The sequence below is a fragment of the Trachypithecus francoisi genome, unplaced genomic scaffold, assembly GCF_009764315.1.
Source record: "Trachypithecus francoisi isolate TF-2019V2 unplaced genomic scaffold, Tfra_2.0 Lachesis_group6, whole genome shotgun sequence".
NCBI lineage: Eukaryota > Metazoa > Chordata > Mammalia > Primates > Cercopithecidae > Trachypithecus > Trachypithecus francoisi.
Genome location: NW_022681471.1, coordinates 101146324 through 101156514, shown reverse-complemented (window position 1 = coordinate 101156514; position 10191 = coordinate 101146324). Strand labels below are relative to the sequence as shown.

At 37.2% G+C, this 10191-nt stretch overlaps 1 long non-coding RNA gene across 1 annotated transcript; it reads right to left on the bottom strand.

Moving 5' to 3' along the window:
- Positions 1–1623: 1623 nt before the first annotated feature.
- LOC117078164 lies at positions 1624–10161 on the bottom strand. Its single transcript, XR_004434938.1, has 3 exons — positions 10036–10161; positions 3798–3871; positions 1624–1666 (listed from the first exon to the last, which is right to left on the bottom strand). It is a non-coding gene; the product is annotated as an uncharacterized LOC117078164 (long non-coding RNA).
- Between the last annotated feature and the right edge of the window lie 30 nt (positions 10162–10191).

The window sequence follows — 10191 nt, the reverse complement described above, 5'->3', positions numbered from 1 at the left end:
GAGCAGAGAGCTGCACTGCCAGAAACTGGAAACTCCATTTTTCTCTGCTGGCAGCACTTAGTGGGAAGACGGGGTGGAGGCCTTGATGACTGTGAAGTTAGAGAAATCAGAGCATGATTCACAGTGGTCATGGTTTTGGCCAGCAGGGTGAGGGCCAGATAGCCTGGGGTCCCATCTCCACAAAGTAACTTACTGTCTGTATGCCCCTAGGGAAGTTAATTTACCTCTCTAGCCCTGTCACATCTTGAGGTTGCGGATGGACTTGCACCACAACCACATTCCTTATTCTTAGGTTCCTGTGGTTCTGCATGTTCCTCCATGAGTACTCCCTACCTCTCAGCCCATTACCTCTATCCTGCCGAGGCAGAGGAACAGTGGCTCTAGCAAGGAGCACAGAAAGATAGCCCTGTGGAAGCTGTGACTGCCTGGGCACATGAACTATATCAGCCAGGCATTCCAGTTGTGGAGAACCCAGATATCAGTAAAGGTGTGTGCACAAGCAAAGGAGTATCATATGTCATGTCAGATGCAGACACATAGGGCTGCCATTGGTGTGAGAATATCCTTGGACTCTAGCCTTGTGATCTGGCTTAGAGTTCATCTGGCTGCTGCAAAAATTAGTTAAATTGAAAATTAAATTAATAAAAAGTTAATATATGTCATTATTTTGAACAGCTTTAGATTTACAGAATAATTGAGTAGAAAGTAGTTCCTATAAATCCTCTCTTATCTTCCCCAGTTTCCCTTATTATTAACATCACACAATAGTGTATTACATGGTTAAAAGTGATGAGCCAATATTGATACATCATTATTAACTAAATCCATAGTTTATATTAAGGTTTACCTTTTGTGTTATAAAATACATGGGTTTTGACAGCTGTTTAGTGACATGTATCTACCATCATAGTGTCATACAGAATAAATTCACTGTTCTAAGTATCTCCTGTGCTCCACCTATCCATGTTTCACCCCAACCCCTGGAAACCATTGATTTTTTTACTGTCTCCACAGTTTTGCCTTTCCCAGAATGCCATGAAGTATTTATTCTTTTCAGATCGGCCTATTTCATTTAGCAATATGCATTTAAGTTCCTCCATGTCTTTTCATGGCTTGATAGGTTATTTTATTTTATCCCTGATTAGTATTTCATTGTGTGGATGTACCACAGTTTGTTTATCTATTCACTTACGGAAAGACATCTTGAAAACTACTAAGTTTTGAAAAGTATATATGTGGCTGCTTTAAACATTCATATGCAGGTTTTTGCATAGATATAAGTTTTCAAATCATTTGGGTAAATGCAAAAAATGCAATTAAATTGCTGGATCATATGGTAAGAATATATAACTGTGTATATATATGTATACATATCTAGATAGATGATGGATAGATTAGATAGATAGATAGATAGATAGATAGATAGATAGACAGACAGACAAGGTATTGCTCTGTCTCCCAGGCTCAAGTGATCCTCCTACCTCAGCCTCCTGAGTAGCTTGGACGACAGGCATGCACCACCACATCTGACTAATTTTTGTGTTTTTTATGGAGCTGAGGTTTCTCCATGTCGTCCAGGCTGGTTTTGACCTCCTGGAGTCAAGCGATCCACCCACGTCAGCTTTCCAAAGTGCTGGGATTACAGGCGTGAGTCACCGCAACTGGCCTGTAAGAATATATTTAACTTTGTATGAAACTGCCGAATTCTCTTCCAAAGTAGCTATACTATTTTACATTACCACCAGCAATGAATGAGATTTCATGTTGGTCCACATTCCCATCCACATTTAGTATCAGTGTTTTGGATTTTAGCCATTTGTATAGGTGTGTAGTGATATCTTTAGACAAAAAGGGATGTATAAATTCAATGCAACTTTTATCAAAATCCCAATGCCCTATTTTTTTTAAAAATGGAAAAGTTGATCCTCAAATTCATATGATATTGCAATGGACCCAGAATAGATGAACAGAAGAATAAATTTGGAGGACTAATGCTTCTTGATGTTAAAACTTATTACAAAGCTATAATTAAAAGTTTGTTATTGGAATAAATATAAACATAATTATCAATATAATAGAATTAAGAATTTTCAAATTAATCCATACATTTCAGTTTTCCACTAGGATGCCAATATCATTCAATGGGGAAAGAATAGTATCTTCAACAAATTTTATTAAGACAATTGGATGTCCACATGTAAAACAATGTAGTTGGGCCCTTATGGTACACTATATATATAAAATTAATTCAAAATGATTCAAAGACCTAAATATAAGAGCTAAAACTATAAAAATCCTTGAAGAAAACAGGGATAAATTTTTATGATCTTGGATTTGGCAATAATTCTTTAAGTATGCCACCAAAAATATAAGAAATGAAAGAAAAAAAGTCAATAAATTTGACCTTGTGAAAATTCCAAACTTTTCCCATCAAAGTACATTATCTAGAGAGTTAAAAGACAACCCACAGAATAGGAGAAAATGTTTGCAAATCACATGTCTGATAAGAGACGAATATGCAGAACATATGAAGAACTCATAACTCAATAAGACAAATAACTCAGAAAAAAATGAACAAATGACTTGAATATAAATTTATCCAAAGAAGATATACAATTGTCAAATAAGCACATGTAAAGATGCACGATGTCATTAGTCATTAGATAAGTACAAATTAAAACCACCACATACCATTTCATACCCACTAGGTGGCTGTAATTTTTTTTTAATAAAAGTAAAATAGTGAGTGTTGACAAGAATGTAAAAATATTAGGACCACCACACATTGCTGGTGGCAATATAAAATAGTGGAACCACTGTGGAAAATGGTTTGGAGATTCCTCAAAATGTTAAACACAGAATTCCAATATGACACAGCAATTCTATCCCTGGATACATATGACCTAAGTAATTGAAAACAAGTGTTAAAGATTTGAAAAAGGATTTTTACAGCAGCAGTATTTACAATAGCCAAAGTGGAAACAACCTGAATGTTCAACCAATGAATGTGCTGTACATATATAATGGAACATTATTCAGCCACAAAAGGTAATATTGATACATACTACAACATGGACTAACCTTGAAAACATTATGCTAAGAAAGAAATCAGACACATGAGGTGAGGTCACATATTTTATTATTCCATTACTGTGAAATATCCAGTATAGACAAATATGTAGAGACAGAAAGCGGATTAGTGGTTGCTAGGGGCTGGGAGAAGAGGGCAATAGGAATGACTACCTAATTGTTTTGAGGTTTCTTTTGGGGCAATGATTATGTTCATTGGAACTAAATAGTGATGACGGCTGCAAAATATTGGGAATGCACTAAATCACACTGAATTGTGCATTTTAAAATAGTTAAAATGATAAAAATTTATGTTATATGTTGCTATAGTTTGAATATATACATCCTTCCAAAATTCATATGTTGGAACCTAATATCCAATGTGATAATATTAACAGGTGGGGCCTTGGGAAGTGATCATGTCATGAGCACTCCACTCTCAGGAATGGGATTAGTGCTCTTTTAAAAGAGGTTAAAGTAATGCCCTTTTGTCCTTCTGCCTTTTACCATATGAGGGCACAGCAACAATCAACCATCTTAGAAGCAAAGGGTGAGCCTTCACCAGACACCTAATCCATTGGTACCTTGACTTCTAGCCTCGAGAATTGTGACAAATAAATTTTGATTATTTATAAATTATGCAATCTATGATTTTTTTTTTTACAGCAGCAGGGACAGACTAAGATATGCATTTTACCATAATAAGAAAAAGAAGAAATTGGACTTACCTCCTGAGTCCGCCTGAGTCCTTGCAGACAAATTTTCACTTCCTCACTCTGATAGAACTTAGACCATTTATTTTCTGGTGAGATTTAATTTGAGAAAATCAGGTCTTGGGTAAGTAAACAAAGCTGATGATGAGATCCTGCATAAAAACAAGCTTATGAAGTGAATGTCTGTATACAGAATAGTAAGATCCCAAGCATCTATCCCCTTATGACCGCACTTGCTCTCCTAAACTGGACAGGGTGTTTTACAGCACCTGATCAAAATGTAGGGAGAAAATTCTATTTTAGGAAATTTGATGAATCCCAGGGAAACTATTCGTATAGATATAGATAATTAAGGGTATATCAAATATGTGATTATTTCCATTCATTATTTGCCTATGGTAACCCTCACCAGTCTAAAAGACCTACCGGAACATGCTGAATTTATAATACATTCTGTAAAGCATCACTCTAAAATAAGTAGCAATAATTCATGATGAAATTGAGATAAATTGAAAGAAAAAATCAAAACCAAGCAAAAGGGGGAAAAAATCTTTCTTGAAAAATAATACAATGGAGTAGTCGGTAGAAAACTTGTATCTTTGAAATAATAGGAATTTTCATCCATTAAACAAAGCTAAACCAGGAACATTTGAAAAACAAGAAATAATATTTGGAAATTATATATATATTATATAATATATAAGCTGGACAGAGTGTTTTACAGCACCTGATCAAAATGTAGAGAGAAAATTGTATTTTAGGAAATTTGATGAATCCTAGAGAAACTATGCATATAGATATTGATAATTAAGGATATATCAAATATGTGATTTTTCCATTCGTTTATATATATATATATATATATATATATATATAGTGTTTTGTTTTTATTTTTATTTTTTTTTTGAGATGGAGTCTTGCTCTGTCACCCAGGTTGAGGTACAGTGGTATGATCTCAGCTCATTACAACCTCCACCTCCCAGGTTCAAGCGACTCTCCTGCCTCAGCCTCTCGAGTAGCTGGGATTACAGGTACCTGCCATCACGCCCAGCTAATTTTTGTATTAGTAGTAGAAGTGGAGTTTCGCCATTTTGGCCAGGGTGGTCTTGAACTCCTGACCCCAGGGATCCGCCCGCCTTGGCCTCTCAAAATGCTGGGATTACATGCGTGAGCCACCGCGCCTGGCCTAAAAAAATATTTTATGAAAACTAAAATATAAAATGTTGGAAGATAATGTTAAGGATCTACTACAGAATATAGAAAGAAGAAGAAGAAGAATGAATAAAATTAGGGTGATTTTATAGATAATTTTCCATTAGGAACAACCAGAGGTGAGGGTGAAATGCATGGAAAATAATTAGTTTAAAAATACGCAAAAATTTCCCAAAATAACGATATGGCTTTCTAGAATAATAGAGCCTAGTGAATGCCAAACACATTAGATAAGGAAAAGTCAAGTAATACAACACGACCACCAATAACAACTGTTTGAGGCTGTTTAGGTATTTACTCTCTGAAGACCTAAATTCCAAGATAGACTCACTGGCACCACGTGATACAAAATTGAGTAAGAGGTATTCTTTGCCCTACCCCAGCTGCATTTGCATGGACCTAGTCAACAAGAAAAAAATATCAGTGAATGGTAATTGGTGGTGCCATAAGGAATGATATTAGTAAAAGAGATGTTAGCAAAGAGATATTTTTAAACTGTATGATGCTTCTTTCAGTTAGCAGTTGCCTACTTTACTGCTCATGCACTGGACTCAGTTTTGGCCCTTTGGTATCCTTTTAGACTATTTCCTTCATGTACCTCAATAGCAACAAAGCAGATACAGGACTTACTGACAGGTGAAGAGGCACAAAATAGGTTATTCCTTTCATCCTATCTGGTAGCATACTCCTCTTACTAACTGATAGTTCTGCAAGAACACCTTGATAATTTTACTTTGCTTTACTAGGGTGAAAAATTGCCCTAATTGTTTAAAAGGCCTGTTCAAGTGGGGATTAGAGAAAAAGCAAAGGACATTTTCCCCAAATATTTAAACAAATAAATAATGAATCAGAAATGGTGTTTGTAATGTCTACGTGTGATGGTTAATTGTATGTGTCAACTTGACTGGGCTAAGGGATGCCCAGACAGCTGATAAAACATTACTTTTATTTGTGTCTGTGAAGGTGTTTTGGGAAGAGACTAGTACTTGAATAGGTAGACTGAGTAGAGAAGATTTCCTTCACCAATGTGGGTGGGCATTATCCAATTCACTGAGGGCCTGAATAGAATAAAAAGGAGGATGAATGATGATATGGTTTGGATCCCACCCAAATCTCATGTTGAAATATAATCCCAGATGCTGGAGGTGTAGCCTAGTGGGAGGTAATTAAACTGTGTGGGCAGTTTCTAATGGTCTAGCACCATCCCCCTAATGCTGTTCTTATGATAGAATTCTGGTGAGATCTGGCTATTTAAAAAGTGTGCAGCACCTCTCCCATCTCTCTCCTCCTCCTGCTCTAGCCATGTAAGATGTGCCTGTTTCCCCTTTGCCTTGCACCATGACTTTAAGTTTCTTGAGGCATCCCCAGCAGATGTCAGTATGATGATTCCTGTACAGCGTGTGGAACTATGAGCCAATTAAACCAATTTTCTTTATAAATTACCCAGTCTCAGGTATTCCTTTACAGCAGTGCAAGAATTGACTAATACATAAAATTGGTACTGAAGAGTAAGGCATTATTATAACATTCACAGCCCTAAGGAATCTTGACTGTGTTCTGTCAAAATTCCAGCAATATATATACTATTTTCTTGTTACTTTGGGTACCTATCACAAGGTTCCTTAAACCTCATTGGTCAATTGCTGAAAAATGAATTGTGTTACTTAGGCACTTTTGCCAAGAACTGGAGACATTACACCAGGCAAAAACATTGTGTTTGAAATATTGCATTCTTTGTTCAGAAATTTTAAATGCCAATTACAGAAACAAAATTAACTAAACTGAAAGAAAATTAAACCAAGCTGTGCATGATGCCACTTGGGGGTGTTTTGAGCCAGTGATCATTTGATTTGGCACCATGTTATGATTCCAACAGAAAACGCTTTATTTCTTCCCTTTAAAATTGTAGCCACCTGAGGCCTAAGATATAAAGTGGGGATATTTAAGTTATAATTTTGCACAGAAGGGAGACCTCTGCTCTGTTATTTTCTGCCTTCATGGCATGACTGGTTTGCTACAGTTTTCTTTTAATAATTTTATAAATCTGGCAATTTGTTTTGTGAATTAGCAACTGAACCCAATTTGAATTGTGTACCCCACAGACCATAGTGTAATGCAAACCAGTATGAATGCCTGTAATTTACTCTGCCTTTTATGATGCTCTTGCCTTATTTGTCCGTGTTTAGAATCCTTTACCACCAATGCAACTTACCTACTTCTTCCACTAACACAACTCTTCTAATCTCTTCTCCCTGTTACCCTACCGGCCAGTCCCAAGGGCAGGAAAATTCTCCATTTTAGTTTAGTTGAAGACCCCTTTCCAACATGATCTTCCTAAAACCCCAGTCAATAAAGTTGAGGTATGAGATAGATGTTGTTGAATTAGCTGACCTGGAAAAAGAGGTATTTACATTGATCCCAAGAACACGAGTAAGCAATCCTTGCTGGTGTGGGGCTGTAAGACAGAGAATAACTGTTAATTGGCTTCTAAAGCTTTCTTCTGAAACAATGACACTGGAATTGTAGGGGAGTTTCAACTTACTATCCTGGTTGATTTGCAGAATAGATAACTGTCAAGCATAGGTAGTTTGGATTACTTTTACATGATTATATTTAATATTGCACCCATTCATCTTCCTGGTTTGATCTTGAAATTATTTTTTGGCTATTTATGTTGATTAAATTAGGTATTACATTTTCTTATTACTATCTGTTGTTCAATCCTAGATTACACTTGAATGATCTCTCCCCTCAGACTTAGAGTGATCCATTGCTACATTTCAAGTGTGAATACTTTTGTATAATTAAGATTTTGGATTGAACTTTGAATGGCTCTACCTTCTCCCTACTATGAAGGGCTGCTAGTCAATGAATTGTCTTTGAACACAGACATTCACAGGTCCCCAAAACAATGTAATCTTTGTGCAATTCCTGATAAATGTGAGTAGAGTTATGAAGTCCAAACTACTTGACATGAAAGCACATACTGTGACCTTGGTGATCCAGCCAACTGGAGGGTCCCTATTTCTAAAGCACAATCTAAGAGCACAACCTCCATATTCCTTTTAAATAACTTAAACATTAAATACTGCACTGTGGGTGAAGCACTGTTTTACTTTAGTAGGTATCAGTACCAAAGACATTTGACACCCTCCTCCCACCCTCTACCAATCATAGTGTTAGAGTAGGTGGTTAGGCAGAGATGAGCAGGGCAGGAGAGGGCCACCACACACCCCCAGGATTGTCAGGTCAATCAAGTGATGATAAGGAAGTTGTTCAACTGTCTCTCTAAAATAATAACGGGTCATAGCTGGCGCCAGGACTAGGGTGAGTGGGCTCAAGTATGCACACTAAGAGGCAAAATATTGAAGTTTAACTGATATATGACCTTCTTCTAGGAATACTTGACCGGTAAGGGAAAAACAGCTCAAATGAGCATGCACACAACTTGAGTGAACACACAGCACATGTGACCTCTCCCAAGTGCTGGCAATCCACTGCACAGGCAAACAGCCTGCCCCAAAGGAAAAATTGAGGGAGGAGAAACAGAAACACCAGAAGTATATCAATGTATAACACCCCCAGTCAGGGGCTGAACAGCACACTTGGATCTCTCAACTCGCCCGTTTGACCCTCTTCCAAGTGTACCTTCCTTCCTTTTGTTCCCATTCTAAAACATTTTAATAAACTTTCACTCTTGCTCTAAAACTTGTTTTGGTCTCTCCCTCTGCCTTATGCCCCTTGGCAGATATTCTTTCCTCTGAAAAGTCAAGACTAGAGTTTGCTGGAACCCCATCAGTTTCACTGCTGCTAACAATAGCAGAGAATTTGGCGGCTGTTTCCGTACTTAAGCAGAAAACACATTGAGACCTGCGAAACCAGGGATGGAAAATCTCACTCAGTTACTAAGAGGAGCCTTCCTTCCTGAATTTATACCTAAGTTATAACAGTGGAAGTGAAGCAGAAAAAGTATACCTAGAAACAACTCCAAACAGGCCTTGTCTCATTTGGAGTGCTCCCTGGACTTCATGATTTCACAGTTGTTTACTGTCATTCTAGAGGTGTGCCTTAACACAAACACTCTCAAATTTAAGAACAGGATGTTTTCAAAATTATGAATCAAACTAAGAGTCATTAACATAAAATGGCCTCAAGAAGATTGACAGGAGAAAGAGTATAAAAATCAATTTATGTCCTCAGATGTTTATGGTTGTAGCTCTTCAGGGAATTCGCTTCATTTAGTTAGTAGCACTAAAGTCCTTGCTTGTGTACAATAAGCCAGGCACCATTATTGTCACTTCACTATTTGACAAGTTCCCTTTAACTATAATGCCTGTACTCGAGACATTTCTTAATGATTTCCGTTTAAAGCTGCCTGACACCTGTGTTTTTGCTTTGAGATTTGACTATTAAGTATCTTTGCAACTGTGAGGCATTTGCTCTTCACCTAGTTGGTGGTCCAGTTATAATGTAAAACAAGGCCCACTTATAATGTAAAACTTTCTATAATGCATGAATCTAAAAGAGGAGATTATTTTAAAAGCTGAGAGGACAGAGACAAAGTGTCTTTCCAGAAAAGCTAAAGCTGGGTGCTTGCCTCCGTGAAGTCCTTTGCTAGCCGTGAGCATCCTGAAGTGAATTTACAGCATATAATCAAGTGTGATTTCTCCTGATTGCATCAGAACTAATTATGGAGCACCTCCCACTCAAAACCTCCATCTAATTAGAAGTATCTGGCAAGAAGGTATTTGCATATCTTCAAGTCACATTATGTCATGAGAATATTTGAGCTGATGAAAATTGACATTTGCTATAAAATTAAAATAAAATGCATTTAAACCAAGAGCCATCAGAAATTCACAGCTGTGCATATGGGAGCCTGTTTTAATTGATAAGACATAGTGGCTCTGCATCATGAAGCAAATCAGAACATGAAGAATGTAAATATACAGAGTGAGGATATCACAGCAAGAGACAGAGCTGCAGTAACTATGATTGGTGCAGGCATGTCCCAGATTTTGGTTTCTTACTCTTCTCTTACCATTCCTTGGTATTTATCTGTAATGCCCAGACCCACGATGACCCGAAAGCAACCACCAGAGTCCAGAGACAAAGCCAAGCGGCAGGGATTGCTTTATTTCGAGTTCGAACTCGGTTCCCTCCAGCTAGGTATCACATCCTAGGGAGAGACCCCGAG